We start from the raw sequence: 18,215 nt of genomic DNA, 5'->3' as shown, positions 1-18,215 counted from the left end.
TTTTATTCCAGAACGAAATGGTAGGATTTGTGGAGACTTTTTTCAGCATTTTCGAGGGAATGGAAGCGGTTGTGATCAAGCTAAACAAGCGGTACGTACTAGGGATAGTACATGCCTATGCGCCAACAAACATCTATGATGATGAAGCTGTAGAGAGCTGCTATGAGGATGTCAAATCAGTAATGAGGAGGGTAACAAGACCATTCCCTGTCATGGTGGGAGATTTTAACGCTAAGGTAAGTAAGAAGCAAAAGGACGAAAGGTCAGTGGGAAACGTCCGAATAGACAACGATCGCAACAGTCGTGCACGTACACTGATGGATTTTTCAGAGGGAAGTAACCTTAGGTTAATGGACACGTTCCTTAAGAAGTGAAAAAATAGGGAATGAACATGAAAAAGTCCAAGTAGAACAGCAAGCGAGATTTACTTTAGATTAGGTGACAACCCAGGTATTTTAATAGAATTAAAAGGCAAAGTAAGATTCGGGACAGCCATCATAGGATGGTTAAATGCAAGGTAAGGCTGAATATCAAAACTCATGAAAACTAAAAAACTCCGTATGGAGTGAGTCAGAACCACCTAGCAGCCAGTAAAATACCTCTTCAAAACTAATTCGGGCTTGTGTACGAACAGAACCAGGTCAGCATAGACAGGATAAACGACAACCTAAGGTCGGCCCTGCGTGAATGAGCAGCCACTGCGAGATAAGGCAAAAGTAGGGAACCAACTAAGAAAACGAAGAAACTAATTTGCAAACGTAATGACATGAAAGTGTGAAGTACTGTAGAACATATTGAATTACCCATGCAGTCAAACTAATTAAACTAAGCAAAACAGGCGCCATTCGTGAATATAGCATGCTAGTGATCGAGGAAACGCTGCAAGTACGGGAAGCATGAACGCAACTAAGAGAACGCTAGCCATAGGTAAAGACAGGATGTACGCACTCAGTGATGAGGAGGGTAACATTACTTACATGTTGTACGAGATAATAAATGTAGGAGAAAGATTCCACACGAGGCTAGAGCCTAGCGATGCTAAACCAGGGGAACTACTGACAGTGCAAGCTCAACTTACGATATCCTCCAGTAACTAAATGGGAAGGTAGAAAAGCTCTCCAAGCCATGAAAATAGGAAAGGCAGCAGGTGGCAATGGCGTAACCAGTGATTGTTTGAACGAGAAAGAAGATATTGTTTGGAAAGCCTTGCTCTACCATATTCCGAATGCTTGATATTTCAAAAAGTACCCACAGCACGAAAACACCACAAAAATCTCTCCGAATCAACATGCGCATGTCAGCGACATCTAGCATTAAAACCTGTCCGCCTACTACCAGTTATTTGCAATGTTTACAAAAGTTACGGTCACCCGCATACTCTACAGCCTAGATTCCAAACAACCCTGACAGAAGGCAGGTGGTAGAAAAGGGCCCTTAACCATGGGTAAGATTCATAGTGTCCGCTTTTCTGACGGAGGCGAATAGCAAAAACGCTTGTGTGAGCGAGATTTCGGCGCCCGTTAAAGATCTCCACGTGCTCAAAATTAATTCGTAGCTCCGCCATACGGCACGCCTAAACGCCTGCGTTGCGTCGGCTCGTTAGACACTACAATCAATCAATCAATCAATCAATCAATCAATCAATCAATCAATCAATCAATCAATCAATCAATCAATCAATCCATGGTGTTAATCATGTGATAGAAAAATTCGCACAATACACTAGACCTTTTTTCATGGCATTTATAGATTGCGAGACAGCGTTTGATTCTGTACACACCACAGCGGCGCTACAAGCACCAAAAGAACAGGGAATTGAGGAAGTCTCCGCACTTCTGGGACCCAGTTCTAAGGAATAGATGGGCAGGCTCACACTCTACAAGCAAAGTGACAAATTTGCGATCGGAAGGAAGGAAGAGAAGGAGATATCATGTTGCCATAAATAGTTCCGCCATGCCTGGAACCGGTATTTATAAATACTGACTGGGAAAAGAGGATTAGCATAAACTAGGAATACTTGAGTACTTTGAGGCATGCTTCAATTTCGGACATGGAACAAAAAAGGTGCGGAATAACTCAGGGACAGAAAACGAGCTACCAGGATAAAAAAAAAACAACTAGAATAGAAGATATCATAGTAGAAAAAAAGAAGAAAAGTACGTGGGTTGGCTGTGCATAAGACGAACAGTCAGCCAGTAGACAATAAGGGTAACAGAGTGGGTACCCAGAGTTGTTTGTGGAAGTAGGGGGCGGCCATTACCCCATGCAAGGAAGAAATAAAAAAAATATGGTGGTTAAACTGTGAACTCGAGCAGCGTAGGACAGACAGAAGCGGTTGTGGGCCAATGAGAGAGGCCTTCGTTCTACATTGTACCTGAATAAGCCGATGAATACGATCATTTTGTGGCACTTTGTCAAGGGGAATCAACCCGTTCACTAGTTGTAAGCATACACAAAGCAGTGGCAAGGAAAACAGCGCCACCACTTAGGAATGTATGGTCGCCGAGTGCAGCACATAAATTTTGAATTCAGTTGAATGTTATGTTACCTTTCGTATTATTCTAAATGTTATTTTATTGCATCCTAACAGCCGTTACTGCTAAAGAACTGTCATGATCCATGATTTTAGTAATTTGGCTTCCATCTCAATCATTGGACATGGCTCTGCGATCCGACCCAGAAAGCTTTTAGGGGCTACTTTTGGATGCGACCTTGATGTCCATATCTAACATTCGGTTCTGGATGGGTTGTTTCGTGGTCAGTTGTAGGCTGTGACCTTGAAAAACTCTTCGGTTATTCTTTTTCTTTCTGTGTGGTATATATTTTTTAATATTTCCCTCACGAAACTTCACATCAGCAGTACTGACTGTGAGGCAACAGGGCGTGCTGTTTGGAGATTCAGTCACAAGGAAGCCTAACGTATTTTACGTATTATGTAAACTGTTCGCTGGTAGAGGAGTAAATAAGACACCATGTGACTCCTCTTTCGTGCCGGATATGGTTTCTGGAAGAGGTTGAAATTGTTATGTCCCATAGCAAAAAGTTAGGGGAATGAATATACATAGTCCAATATAATTACGCAGTTGCACAGAAAGATTCTAGTGCTCTTTGCCTGTTTAAAATACAGCGACAGCATAGCACGTTCCTAACTGGGGCTGAGAGAGCCAGTGTTTCGACACTTCGCGGGTGATATTTGCAGCTAATCTTCAGGGACCCGCTTGCGGCACCATAAATAATGCAGGTGCGCCATGCGGCATTGCTAGCTTTGAAGAGGTAGTAAATAAACCAGTGTACAGTTCATGTTCAGTGGATTGAGTGCTGCGTCTTCACCCTTCAGGCTACAACTATCAGCACTACTATTTGTTGTAACACTTCAACTAGATTAATTATCTGGAATAGAATTCCACGGCTGGTTACGCAGTTAAAAAACTTTTCTCGCTAAGATTTCCCGTCGCGGAAATTGACAAAAAGGGCAAACCGGTAAGCCGCTCAAACTAAATAAGATACTCGCGCGGGGCCAGGCTCTGGTAATAAACACAAACAACCCATGCTCCCTGCAACTATAAATACGATGACATATACAATTTATGTGTAAAAATGTCTTCACAGCGTTCGTTCTTTGTAATTTCTTTATTTTAAAGAACTCCTTGACAACAGTTGGTGCTATTTTCATCTTGGTAAGCGGAGACGCAGATGTTTTCACCACTCCAATACAGTACGAACAATTGTTAATGAAAAAAATTCTAAACTACCTAGGAATGACGAAAGAAACCACATTTAGCAAACACTTACAGGGATACCATCACATGAAGTTGTAGATCTCACGTTGTTTATTCCTGCCCTGTAGAAATAGGTATAAAGCGAAAAAAATAAGTGAAATATTTTGCGACAGGGTCACAAGTCGGGAATACTGCAATACCTAAAATTTATCATTTTTTCCTATCACCGTTATGACCACGTTGTACACATTAAAGCTTACCGGTGTTTTATAATTGTGCTGTGACGTAAAAGTTTCCGGGGAAGGCAAATTTGCGACAGTTTCTGTAGTGTGCTTGCTCAACCTATTCCGCTCTGGAACATTAATATTGCAATAAATGTGGTGCCGTAATTTTGCTTGCTATAAAGGTCCACTCAACGCATGTAATATACGTCGGCTGTTTTTCCTCCGATATTGAGTTAAAGGGCATGCCACAAACATAAAATTGCAATAAAAAATTAAAATACAGGGATTTAGATGTATGTGTGCGTGATTAATGCACTTTTCGGACTTGCTATTTTGGTGTTACTCTATTTTATAATAATCTGACTTTGTGTTACCTATAACGATGTGTAAGTTGTCACAGCCAAAACTGTGATGTCTCAGGCGCCATCAAAATTGTGCTAATGAATAAAATTTAACAGTCATAATATATCACACCCAAACACCATTTTAAGGTGATGGTTCTTATAATTTCTGACAAAAATTCTCACTATCACTCACTAACACATCGCGTAGCTCTGCGTAAGGAAAAAAATGTATCGCAAGAGATTTCAGGCTTGGGTGAATAGTGACATTTTACCTGCTTAAAAAGCACTGATCAAGATTTTAAACCTTATCATCCCAATTGATCCAGCATATTTTTATTTTATTCTTGCGTTTACTTCATAAGCAACAATTACTTCATTATGGGGTTTTTAAGGAGCCGAAGCTACACCTGCGCTTTGAGGGGCGCCGTAGGCCAGTGCTTGGGAAGAATTTTGATCACTTCAGGTCCTTACGTGTGCCAAAATCTCAACACACGGGCGTTTTCTCTTTTCACCTCTATCTGAAAAGCAGCCACCACGGCAGGAACCAAACGCTGTCTTTAGGGCAAGCAGTACAACATGTATAAAGGGCAGCTGGTCCGACGACAAGTTTCAAGCCCCACTAATGCAGGGCAATCACTGCTAAACGTTCGCAATGTGTACCTTGATATTCGGATTTAACGGTACTTGAGTAGTACATTCACAGAAAATATGCGAAGGTTTTAATAAAGATCGTACCAAAAGCCTTGCCTCTGTGTCCCTCATTTTGCGCTGTCCTTCGAGAGGTCGCTATGTACCAAATCGCCCAAACCACTACCCTGCTTCCAATTTTTTGAATTGAAGTCTCAGCCAAATATGCAGTTTTAGCAGAAGCACGTTACTGTGCCCCAATCGCTCGCATGACATTGGGAGTTCTGATGTGCAATTGGTGTGGTTATACGGCCGAGCGCTATTGTGCCCTCGCGTTTCGCTATAAAGCGGGGTTTTCAAATAAACCCGACTATAACAGGACTAATATATCATCAATCAGTTCTTTTTCCGCAATGTACGCGGGAAACCCGTAGCGCTTAACGTTTACTAAGTTTTGTCGTTTAGAGCTTTATTAATTACCGGCTGATAACGCCCGAGCAAGTGTGATCCGGTACTAGATTTTTCCAGATCACATTTACCCTCTGATAGTGAAGTACAGCAGGTAAATCTCGAAGCTACTTTCTGATGCCAGTGCTAGCGGGTCACCTACTTTTGCCGCGCTACTGAGGTATCGCACGAGTAATCTTTTTTTCTTTCTTGAAGGGGGGGGGGTGTCGAGGATTCAAGCATGTAATAAATGTGAAATTTGCAATTCTAGTGATATGCCGTTTAGTACAGAGGTGCATATTGTGAATTTAAGATTCGTATTAGGAGCATGCAAAGAAGAGAAGGATCTGCAACATTATTCGTTACCTCACAATACACCAAGAAAGAGTTTCTTGAACAAGAGCAGTAGACACACTGCATTCACAATATATACATAACGAAACGTGAATCCTTTCGAGTGTGGATAGCTTGTGCGGTTTTTCCTAGAAACTTTTTTCTTTGCTTGCACTCTCTTCTTAGCAAAGCTTCACTTGACACCGTTCAAGTATTTGCCTGGTACTCAAAAGCTGTGCCCTCAGCTCATGTAACTCAGAAGAACACGCTGCCTTTTCTAGCTGTTTGGTAAGACTGAACGTCGTGTCGTCTATCTCTGGCTGCTGCATCTATAAAACATTCCTTAGCTCTATACAGATTAACCTCAATGCCGAAAGACGCTATACCACAGGTTCATACGACTCAAAGAACCAAGTGACCACGCCAACGAAGCTTTGGAAGAGTTGATCACCCCTTAATCGCAACCACCTTCTTTCGCCCAGCCCGTGTCCATATTCTGGCTTTCCGATGAATCGCATTCCAGAAAGATTAGCACCGCTTCTTCGCTGGCTACCTTCGAATCCCTAGCGGAGAATGCAGTTTTAGCATTGAAAGATAAGCCGGGAGGCTTTAAAATAGGTCGTAGCGGAACCGGTCCTTGAGCATCGCTCTCTCTTGGTGTTTCGTCTTCACATCGGCGTTCAAGACGTGCTTATCAGTTCTGGTAAAGTGGGTTGTAGTGAAATGCTTTTCACAAAAAGCACATCCTTTCAGTCAAAGCGAAAACAGCCTGCTTCTAACGTCGGTAAACACGTTTGCACATCTCTTGAAGGTAGCCGCTGATCCGCGAAGAAAAGAAAGCAGGGAAGAGACACCTTTTTTTGTGCCCGTCATACATGTCTTACGCACTGTTGACCCCCATTTCCTTGTTGTCGACCTTTTACACTCTGCGCTGTGACACGAAGTTTCGTGACACTTGCGCTAGAAACTTTCTAGCGGGCTACGCTACGCACTTCCTTTGCACAATGCTTTCGGGCTGCCGATGCTGGCACTGCTGCGGCTGGCCCGCTGGTGGCGACGGCTTTCTTGCGACAGCCTGAGCCCTATAGCGGCCGTTTTTCGTACCACATGAAGTTCTCGCTTAGAGTGATGAAGAAATTTTGTTACCAGAACCGTATTGAAGGACTCTGGCAATATGTAGGCACAAAAAGATTCAAAGCGGCAATAAGAGGCGCATCACCAGTTAATTCTTTAACACCGGGTAACTGAAATGGCAACGTAGCTGTTGTAAAATTCAATTTCTGCAGTTCTACACATATGTTCTACGAATGATAGGGGCACTATTAGCTTATTTTTTGGGCAGCTATGATCATTTGTTAAACAATACAGTAGAGGACATATATTATTGACATTGCAAAACTCAAAAACTAGCAACCAATGGCTGCATTGCAGAAGTCTAACATACTATGATAGGGAATTTATACAATAACATATACAATACCTTTTGCGAAGTGTCACGGTATTGCAAGGAGTGCTTGTAGTATATTTGGGAAAGAAGGAATAGCTGAGCTGCCACAGATGCGTGTGGTGATCAAAAGAGGCGCCGCTACCTGCTGGCCTTCTGTGGTACACTAATCCATACGTAACTAAGGACGCCCGTACACGAAAGCCCTGCAATGAATGCTTAAGTCTGCATCTCTGCATCCCTGCAAATATCTGCATCTCAAGTAAAGACAGCTTCTTATGGGCAATTGAGAGTCAAGAGTTGGTGTGTGGCACTGGTGGTAGTGCATATCTCTAACGCCATTGTCATCGTCGTCGTGATCGTCGTCGTGATCGTCGTCGTGATCGTCGTCGTGATCGTCGTCATCATCAACATCAACACCACCAACATCACTATCATCATCATCAGCTGCAGCAGCCCAAACAGGTACGCTTTAAGAGAAGGCTTCTGTCATTGATCTAACGCTTCTGTCCTGCGTTCGTAGGTCTATGCTTTGCCTACGAGTTTTATCTCTCCATCGAGCTATTCACCACTAACTACTTCTAGACCCGTCTCTCGCATTTCTTTCTGCTACCCTGATTATCCACGGGTTGCGAATCGCAAAACAACTTGGCCATCCAAAGTTCACTGTTTTCTTTCAGATACAGGAACCTCGTTTCCTGTTCCTAAGTATTACTCCGTTTATTAATAATGCCATGGCCCGTTGAGCCGACCTATGTTTGCATTTTAGTTGTTTAATAAGACGCCAAGTTTATAATTGATATCATCACCGGAGATCGCATTGCTTGTATATTCGTTTGAGCTATAGAGATAGCTCAAGTTTGAATATTTCAGAATATTTACTGACAGCATTCTGCGCTGCATTCCTGTCTCGTGATTGGTGTCATCTCAATTATATACTCTTCTACTTTGTCTAGCGTTTTCTTACATAAGTTGAAGAGGACGCTTTCAGTATGGTTATTCGTCAACATTTCAAAATTTGTTATAATTGTGTTTAGAACTACGGCCTTGCTTTCCGATTGTACTTCTTCACGCATTTTTCACAGGTGTTTTTCAGGCTCACTAGCGAGACTAGCCCCCGGCAAGCCTCAGATAGTTCGCGTTTTCCCCGTTTTTGCGGTAATCTCACGTTGTCCGCGTCACGCTTTCTGAATGCGTCGTCGAGTCATGCTGTGAATAGTTTTCGGGAAATGGTACCTCCCTGAGTATTCCCGCTTGGATCGGCAATCTGCCGCTTTTATGTTAAGAATAACCGTGCCCGCATATCTTTTATGTATGCCGTCTAGAAGTCGTATGTGGGTCTCCTCTAGTTGATGGTTTTTTAATGCTTCTAGGGCTACTGCGTTGTGTGCTGAGTCAAACGCTTTTTAACCATGTGTGAATGGCATAGAAATGGGTTTAGTTTACTCTGCTAAACTTTGTATTACTTGATTGACGACATCGATTTGATCGCGATCCACTGTTTAGTATACCTTCCTGTACCCCTCCTGCTTTCTCGATTGTTGAGAATGTGGGCTGTTATATAAATGGTAACTATTACGTTGGGAAACAGCTTGTATACAACGGAGAGTCGGCTTAGCATTCTGTAATTTTTAAGATGTTTTTGTCTCCCTTCTCGTAAATAAGGGACATGCCATTTTTACTATTTATATTTTAGCTTGGCAATGGTGTTATTTATTTTTTTACTACGGTTTATTCCTAGCTGGAACCGACTAGTATTCAAAGTTGTTCCTGTGGTGGTAACTACTTCCTGGCGTTTATTAAAGAAACCAAAATTTTTTTTCACATGCAGACAATGTTTAAAAAGAGAATGAAATAGCAGCAATTACAGAATCGAAACAGCAGCAACTAAAATAACACCTTGAACCTATGAGATATACAGTGTACAAAACATAAATATTTATATTGCTTTCAAGTGTAATCGGACCATTTGCAACCCCAGTGCATTTATCCGCTGCCTCTTACAACTCTGTTGGCACGCCTTTCCTTGCAGACGTTCCTACATTACTGGGTATAGGCATACACTGCCCATCAACAACGCTACAAAAAAGTTGAAGTTTCAATGAAATAAAGAATTACCTGCCAACAACTGCGAACATGAACAAAGATTTACATGCACAGTAGAGCAATACAAAACTATATTACGCATTGCGCGCCAATTACACGCTTAAACGCAGATTTTCCTTACCCCGTAAAGGTAGGAATCGATGAAAGGATATGAGAGGTCCAAGCCAAAAGGCAGTTCATTGATGCAATGCTGTCACGTACCATTCGCAAGCAATTGAGCCGTTTTTTTTACTTATTGGAAGGAGCGCAGTATAGAGGTAAGTAATAGACATCATGTTCCCAGTCCTTTTCCGCAAATATGACTTAGGTAACTGTTATGAATTTATAGCGAAATTTGCGAAAACCTCGTTATTTGTTTTGAGGGGAAAAACAGTGCGGTAGGGTGCAATGCTCAAAAAAGAGATTCTTTGATTTATGTAATTTTTAGAAAACTTATGCTGGCACTTTTTTAGCAATATTCAAATGGGGACTTAAGAAACGCCTCTTTGCTGCCTATGAGTCTCTCCGTGCCATTTTTATATAGTTCTCATCACTTATTTTTTTTTCAATACATTTATTAGAAAGGGTAATAAAATCTATGGTATTGCATTGTGTAAGTTCAACTGCTTACCACAAACTTTACCCGCACGGTATTTAAAATTATACAAGACGAAGTGCCTTGCTTTAAAGGATCCATGAAGAGAAAATTCAACTTCATTTAATTTGAAAGAACTAGAATTTAATATCTCACTCAGCTCTATTACAGTCACAGAAGATGTTTTTTACGAAAAAAAGCAAGAATTATTTAAAAACTTTCAAACTTTGCGCCACAGTGACGTGTTATGAGCAAGAATGACGTCATACGGGCCAACAATGAAACATAATTTTCAGTGCGTTACTGCACGTTAGCATTGAAGTGATGCGGTCAAACGGAACTAGAGGCCCCATTAGAGACGTCCAGTCATGTGTCGTTGCGACAGGTCAGTTAGGCGGCCGCCAATCGCACAAACATGGTTCCGTGACGTCATAGAAAAGTTGCGGAAAATTTGCGAGGGGTCGCGACGGCTTCCCACGTTTTCTTTAACACCTCCATTGTTTTTCGAAGATTGCGATGATATTGGTATCACTGCTATCGGGTCTATGCCGTCTTTTTAATAAACCCAACTTGTATTTTGTCTTCATGGCTCCTTTAGGAGGCAATAATAATGGAAAGGCCACGCTTGTAAATAACTTAGAAAACATTTATCCAGTTGTGTATGAGGCAGAGTTTCTTTATTTCCTACTAATCGCATGTACAACATGAAACATTTTCTGAAAAAGAATGTTTCATGTTCTGACCGATAAAATAAATGTTTTAACAAAGTATTTGAATAAAATAATTTCTTCAGAAGAAAGTAACATTTGTTCTACTGGTGCCACTGTCAAATCGTTTATTACTGAGAAGGCTCACAACTCTAATCATTAAAACTTTATCCTCTCATTAACGCCGTAGAGTTCATAATGGATATCTTGGCCTCACTGTTTGCAAACTGGCAACAAACATGTGATGTTTTGCACTGCAGGACATGGCGCGCGCTCTGTAGCAGCCAGAGAACCATAAATATGGTGAATTGTAGGAACGTACTTCGTACTTCGTTTATTTTATTGGGGGCGCGGACTGTCGACGTGTAGCACCAAACCACGTCATACAGGCGTCAGGAGCAAGAAAACGCATGCACAAGACGGAGATTGTTGTTATTTCTTTATTACAGTTTGATAAACAAAGCGGTTTCGAGTCCCTTGCAAGTTCCGCGAGAATAAAAAGTATTGTACAGTGAAATCATGGAGTTCGGACCGATACATAATATAACTGCGTGGTAACACGAGGACACAGAATAAGCCACAAGTAATACAGGACAAGGCACACTGTCCCGCTCTCTACCTTATTCTGTGTCCGCGTTTTAGAGCGAGACATTGTTCAGCCCTAGAAGTCGTATATGTAGAAATGAGGGTGGCTATGAACCTATTTATTAGGAATGGTGCTTAACTAGGACAGGCCAAGTAGCAAATGTGTTTGGATGGCGGGTCTTAGCGAAGACGGCTGACTCAATCTTGCACGAGCGACGGGTGCAGGTTTCATGTCCATGTTCACGAAGGAGATTTTCCTATTTTTTGTGCTACATTTGCCACCCTCGGTAAACCATCGTCCAGGACAACAACAAAAAAACATGGGAAGAGCAAGGTTTCACCGACGTCAAATTGTTGTCAACGCGTGAAATAGGGTTTCATTCGCATGACGTTTACAATGTCAAGCTGGTGGTTGCGATGGCGTGTGTACGCAATTTCGTCTCAACAACCCCATAAGTTAAGTCGTTGACTGGGGCAGCACTCCAGCAAGGTCAAAAACAGCGCTTCAGGAATTTTTCTCAGAGCCTGCAAGGTCGAACAACGGCCCACACCCGCACTCTATCTCCACGCTTCAAAAGGGCAGGTCTATGGCGGAGTTTCTTGCAGTAGGTCCGGCCGCGCCGCTGCAGCCCTGTTCGAAAGCGCGCCAGTTGCCGCGCTTCCATAGTGCGCTCGGAAAACTCGCGCCCTAGCTTGTTGTCACTACTAGAGTCGCGTCGCAGCATTGAATTTACCACGGCCGTTACTTGCCGGCCATAAAGAAGAAGGGATGGCGTAATGCAGGTCGTACCTTGCTGGGTCGTAGTGTAAGCGAAGCTTATTTATAGTAATACCACATCTCATGTCTTGTCTTCCACGTCGCTGTACATTCACGGCATATTTACTTTTTGCTGTTAGGCAGCTTGTTAACACGTTCGTCTAGGGGTATTAGGCCGTCGACTTCCGAATCGAAGTGCTGTTGATCAGCTTGGTTCCGTCGACAAGCACGCCAATAAATGCTTTCCTTGTGTCAGTAATAACGATGATCGGGACACCGCGGCGAAGCCTTATTTTGGGAATGAAAAACTATGGCACCTGGGCCGCCGTAACGCGCTGTACAGCTTTGTTTCCGCGTATCGAGGGATGTATTCAGTGGTACAGTGTGATCTACCCGTTTTCGGGTAGTTGACGTCGGTCATTGCTCCGTAGGTTTCGTGCCGACGTATTCAAAGGGTTTTTCGGGGAGTTATAGAGGCTGCAGTAGACCCTGTAGTCAGCATGGTAGTATTTCGCGGCGTTGGCAATGTTTTCACGTGATCACGCATGTCACGCGGCCACAGAGAGTTTCTCCAACTCGTACATCTGCTAGATCCTAGCCACAGTACGTTTGTAGCCCAGGTTACCTGAAGTTCGCTTGTCATGTCGATGCCGCAAAATTTTGTTTTGAAGTTCCGAGGGAAATACGAGCAGGTAGTGCCGGCCATGGGAAGAAAGGTTCAGTTTTATAGAGAATGCCAGTACGTAGCAAAATGACTCAATTCCTTTTCAGAACAGTCCCGGATCACAGGTCGTCCGTTCTAGAAAGTCAACGAGTGTCCACAGCTCCGTCTTGATTGGTGCCGCTGCGTCAAAGGAGAAGCGTCAAGATAGCCAAGATATTCATCATCACCGTCATATTCATACGCACACTCTCGGAGGGCGGGTGTTTGTAAGAACCAGTCGGCATCGGCATGCTGTCGGCAAGACTTGTACATGACTCTGATGTCGAACTCGTGAAGCCGAGGCTCCACAGAGCTAGTCGTAGAGCGGGTCCTTTAAACTCATGATACAGCAAAGTGAGCGGTAGTCACTGATCAGTCTAAACGGAGGACCATTGAGGGAATGTTCGTAGTTTACACAGCCCACACGCCGGACGGGCACTCCTATACGGTGGCCGAGTAATTGGCTTCTGAAGGTGACAGCGTTCAACTGACGTTGATTATGACAGTTTCAACACCACCCTGGCAGTGCAGGAGAACCTTTCCGTGTCCAACATTACTGGCGTGGATATGGTGGGTTGAAGCAAGGCTCATGTCGAAGTAAGCAAAGAAGGGTGGGGCCTTCAGCCGTTTCCTGAGCTCGTAAACTCGCACTGTTGTTTCTCGTTCCAGAGAAACAAGACCCCCACCACGCGCAAACCGAGTAAGAGGCGATGCTATGCCGGTAAAGTTCCCAATAAATCGCAGGTAAAAAGATTTTAGCCCCAAAAATCATCTAATGGCTTTTTGCTGGACGAAGTCAGGAATTTGGCAAGCACTTCAACATTGCTAGGATCTGGACGAACGCCAGCGCTGCTGACCAGGTGTCCAAGGAAGAGCAGCTCCTCGCACCCAAAAATACCACTTTCGTGTTTCATCTTGCGTCCTGTGGATTTTATTTCCGCCAGGACCAACGTGCGTAGTTCGAGCAGTTGTTCGAACCTAGCGGAAAATATGATCAGGTCGTCTAGGTATAAAAAACAGGTTTTCCACTTTAGGCCCGAGAGCGCGGTGCCCATGTATCTTTAAAAAGTTGCTGGGGTAGCAAAGATACAACAGAAAAACCCTAAATTCGTAGCGCCTATCCGCTGCCACAAAAGGCTCTTGCTCAAGGTCATGTTCATCGACCTCTATATGGTAATGTCCGCTTTGGATTTCCACCCACAAACATAAGCGGGCGTGTGGTAGCCTGCCGAAGAAGTCTTCAACGCGAGGCAATGCGTCGGCGTTTTTTGGTCACCTTGTTTGCCTTGCGGTAATCAACACAGGAGCCTAATGTCCCGTTCTTCTTATTGACCAGTACAACCGGAGATGCGAAGGGGCTCTATGAGGGACAAGGACGTCATCTTCTAGCATCCGCTGAACTTGCCCTCGTATAGAACTCCGCTCCTTGGGAGCCACACGGTATGGATTTAACAAATAAACCTCGTCGCTTCTTTAAATATTGAATGTTTCCTAAGAGGCGTCTCGTGAGCAGGTGATGCGGACGAAATTAACATTTGTTGTATTCCAGCATACCGAGGAGCATTCATTGCTTTTCAATGGACAGGCTTGCGTTGACATCTATCATGACATCAGAGCTTGCCATTGTTGTAGTGGCTGTATACATCAAGAAATAGCTTTCAGTGGCGCTGATATTTTCGTAGAAGGCAGCCATTGTATCTTTAGCTATGCGCCTTCGCTTATGGTGGAAATTGGTTAGAAGATTGCAGCGGCCGCAGTATACCTGCATAAAGCCTGTTGTGACAGAAAAGCCTGGGTGTACAACCAGCGGAGCATGCAGCTCAGCAATACCATCAACGGGGTATGGTCGTCGCATGCTATCGGGACAAATCCGCAGGACGGGGGTGGCACGCTTGCGACTTTTTCGGCAAATGGCAGACGCGCACGTGACAGCTTAGCAAGCTCTTGCGGGGCCAGGTTTGTGGACAGGATAATTAAACACTAGCCGATTTTTTTAATAGCGTCCCATTTCCGGAGAAGTCCATCTCGAAGATTATGCCGTTGAAGCTTTGCAGAAGAACGAGAAAAGAAACAAAATCAAAGCCTCCAAGGCAAAAACCTGGCCGTGGACGTGTCGACCGCTGTCGTGAGGTGATCTCCGGCTGATCAGCAGTGCGACCCGTCCTACGGACGCTTTACCTTCCCCAAGGAGTCGCACGTTGTTCGCTGATGATGTTCTAACCCGCCGATATTAACACCAACCTCTTCACTAGCGACTTTGTCGGTTTTAAGGATCGTCGTCGTTGTGAGAAGACATTACGTTGTTATTCTGCCACTGCCTTATCTTCGTTGGGCCTTCGTCACCACATCGCGGCCATGTGTCGGCAGTGGTTGAAGGTCTTTGGGAGTTTGTTGTTAGCATTCTTGTCCACCGAAGTTGCTTCGTGTAGTTTCAACGCCATGGGCTGGAAATGCAGACTTGCGGCCCAACTCGACGTAAACGAACGGTTGGCAAGAGACTAGGTGCCGTTGGAGGTGATCGCGATTCAGGAATGGGCGACCTGCTTTCTTTGCGGCGAGATAGTCGGCGATTTCGGTAGGGCGCTGGCCAAGCCGGGAGATACCAGCAGCCGGAGAAAAACCACTGAATTCCATTGGAGCAGAAGCAGCGGCTGTAAATGTGGCCAGGTTCGCTCCGCTCACAGGACAGCAGTCACTGGTCAGCTGTGCGCGATACATTCGTCTTGAGAACAGCGGAAGGGAGTAATCGCGGTTCCGGCATGGGATATGGGTGCACAGGTGGGCTTGGCTGTTCGGCCTTATTGCGGACTGCTGACACAACGCTGCTGCGTAGCTTGCCGTCAGTTCTGGCACAGGCGGCTCAGGAGCAGGGGGCGAAAATTCATGTTGCACTTAGCTCCCTACGAATGATCCTGACAAGCGACGGCACCAGCTGTAGAATCGCAATTGTCTCTCATTTCATGTTTGCCAACAGTTCGCGCAAATTCGACTTGATCAGTTATACCAAAGAACATTATTCATTCGTCAACCTAGTAGAGTTGCCGGAAGCGCTAGAAGACATCTAGCATACTGGCGGCTTGGCTCCTGCACGACCTGCCTAATAGCCATGATATCCTTGTTAAATGCTTACACAGCGCGCGGTGCGTTTCGTACAAGGACGCCTAACTGGTGCTTCTTGACACCGCGCATGACGTAGCAGAGTTTCTTCACTTCAGAAATGGCAGTATCAGCGCGGCGAAAATGCGTGCTCTGTCTTAGGTGAACATTTTGATACTTTCGTTGGCTTTCTGATTTCAGACATCAGCAAACGCAGAGATTGCTCACGACGATCCCTCAATCAGACGTTTCCCGCAGCTGCTGTCCGAAATCTGTCGAGGTGGTGAAAGTGGGCCCATCGTTCTCGTACCAAATACGAGCGCTGTCTTCCAGCGCGAAGTAGACATTCCTTAGTTTAGGGCACCGTCCTACTGATTAAAAGTCGCCACGCGCTCGAAGCGCACAATCCAGTCTTCAAGGTGCTCAAAGTCATCCATGTAGGATGTATTGCGATTGGGAGGGTGGTGAATCGTCAAATAGGATGTGGCCATAACAACAGTGGGGGGCCCGCCGTGCTGGGTCGTTGCAAACAAGGTGCGGGAATTAAGGAGGGATACGGAGCCAGCACCGATGCGCTGACGAACCGGGCCTCGATGGGATACGGCCTCTGTGCCTTGGCGCCGCCAGGGACTCGGAATCAGGAAAACCTGCTGCTCCACCAGTGTTGCGTCCTAGTAGACGCAGGTGGAGAGAGCACAGTGACGATAAGCTTATTTATTAGGCCTCGCGTTTAATTAGGAAGGGCAGGCAGCAAGGGTGTTTGCAAGGCGGGTGTGAACCTAGATTACCCCCTTACTCTCGCACGAGAATCCTTCCACAAGATCATTGTCTGCAGGATCCTTGTACATTCCCACGAAGGAGATTGTCCTGGTATATGCCCTAAGATATTTTTAACAGAAAGAAGAGACGACGACGCTGCAAACGACAACGAATGACTGGGTGGCACACGGCCTTGCTGAGCGCTGTCGTTGCCTCAATATACATAACGTAAATAGATAGCTAATTATCCTTAACTATTTTTATCGCATTTGCGACGCCGCCACACAGCATGGTTAGTGGAGAGTGATGATTCATCCCCGACCTCGTCTCATTATCGTAAACTTTGAGACCTGGTGCAGTCGTCCATGCAGCCTGGACCGCTCCGGCCAGCCCCAGTCCAGCCGCAACCAGCTGCAAACCACGCCTCCCGCCCCGTTTTCCCAGCCTACGACCGCACAAAGAACATGACCAAATCAGACGATACTGGACCCATGGCAGAAGCCCTGTCCCATAGAAGAAGCCCCCGTGGAAGAAGCCCATGCAATAGATACTTCGATGCTGCCTTGATAAAGGGGATGCGGCGGAACCAAGCATCATCAACTAGGTCATTTTCATTCGTGTAGTCAGGCGCTCATTTATGGTTTCTCGTCATCACATCGCTCTGCCTCATCGCACTCGTTACTCTGTCGGGGCCTGGACCCGGATGGTGGCTTCAAGCCGCGGGGTTATGCTACGAGAAGAAAACGACATCGACGATGCCAACGTTGGCAAGGCATGGGCAGCACACGGCCTAAATAGGCGCCGTCATGGCCGCCCTGACATCCTTAACTACGCCGCGTTTCACATGCCGCACAAAACCGTAATCAATATTTAATTTCAGGTCTTTAAATGTACCTGACAGCCCCATCTCCGTTTATTGTGAAATTCTGGCTCGTCCAATCCGCAGGCGCTCCTTTGTGTTATCAGCCCCAACATGGCATTTCTCACACTCTCGTCGCACATAAATCTAAACGTGCTTTGCGCGTATCGGTGGTTACGTTTACTTTTTTGAGCGCCATTATACTGTCATCGACCCGCCAGTTATTCATCAGTATTGTCTGTATGTTGCGGGTATTGTCTTTCTATTTCTTTCCACCCACTTCTACCTCACTTTGCTGAACACACTACTTGACGCCATATTTTTGCTTTGAATGGGGGCGACAAGAACGTCCACAACGGCTTCTATTTGAGATTTTCATATCAACTGTGTTGCGAGCTATGTGAATGCCGTATCATGTTTTTTTGGGTCGACACACCAGCCACACCCGATGGTGTCGACTTCGGGCCCCATTTCCCCATTTTCACTCTGTTGATGTCTGTCTATTATCTTTTGTTGCAAGCTGTCTGCTGATATAGAATGTACTTTTTGAGACTTGATTCGTCTATTTCTCACAAAAAGAGGAAGGTACGCTGTCCTTGTGCAGGCTCCATAGAATACGCGCGACACTCTACACATTAACGTCGATGTATCGTCTAATATTTATAGCCTCCGCTGCGCCGTGCAGAGAAAAACCGTGCCATTAAAGCGCGCGCACGTTTTTTTATAGGCATCCTTTACTACGCGGCCGACAAAACGTCCGGCTCGTGCATTATTGCGCATTTCCATTAAATGCCAATAGATGCGCTCGAAGGTACTACATCACAGAACTGTACTGAGACAAACTGATCAAAGGAGTTCAGTAGCTACCGGAACACGTACAAATCCTTTAAATACGTTCACTGAATATGCGTCGTAACTCCATAATTTATTG

At 44.9% G+C, this 18,215-nt stretch overlaps 1 long non-coding RNA gene across 1 annotated transcript; it reads right to left on the bottom strand.

The window, feature by feature from the left end:
• Nucleotides 1-2,248: 2,248 nt before the first annotated feature.
• LOC144165085 (uncharacterized) lies at nt 2,249-7,344 on the bottom strand. Its single transcript, XR_013321349.1, has 3 exons — nt 7,175-7,344; nt 3,793-3,841; nt 2,249-3,004 (listed from the first exon to the last, which is right to left on the bottom strand). It is a non-coding gene; the product is annotated as an uncharacterized LOC144165085 (long non-coding RNA).
• Between the last annotated feature and the right edge of the window lie 10,871 nt (nt 7,345-18,215).

This window comes from Haemaphysalis longicornis, unplaced genomic scaffold, assembly GCF_048455015.1.
Source record: "Haemaphysalis longicornis isolate Haplotype H1 unplaced genomic scaffold, Haemaphysalis longicornis Haplotype H1 scaffold_14, whole genome shotgun sequence".
In the NCBI taxonomy this organism is placed as follows: domain Eukaryota; kingdom Metazoa; phylum Arthropoda; class Arachnida; order Ixodida; family Ixodidae; genus Haemaphysalis; species Haemaphysalis longicornis.
Note: the sequence above shows the minus strand (reverse complement) of the source record. Positions and strands in the feature narration are given on the sequence as shown.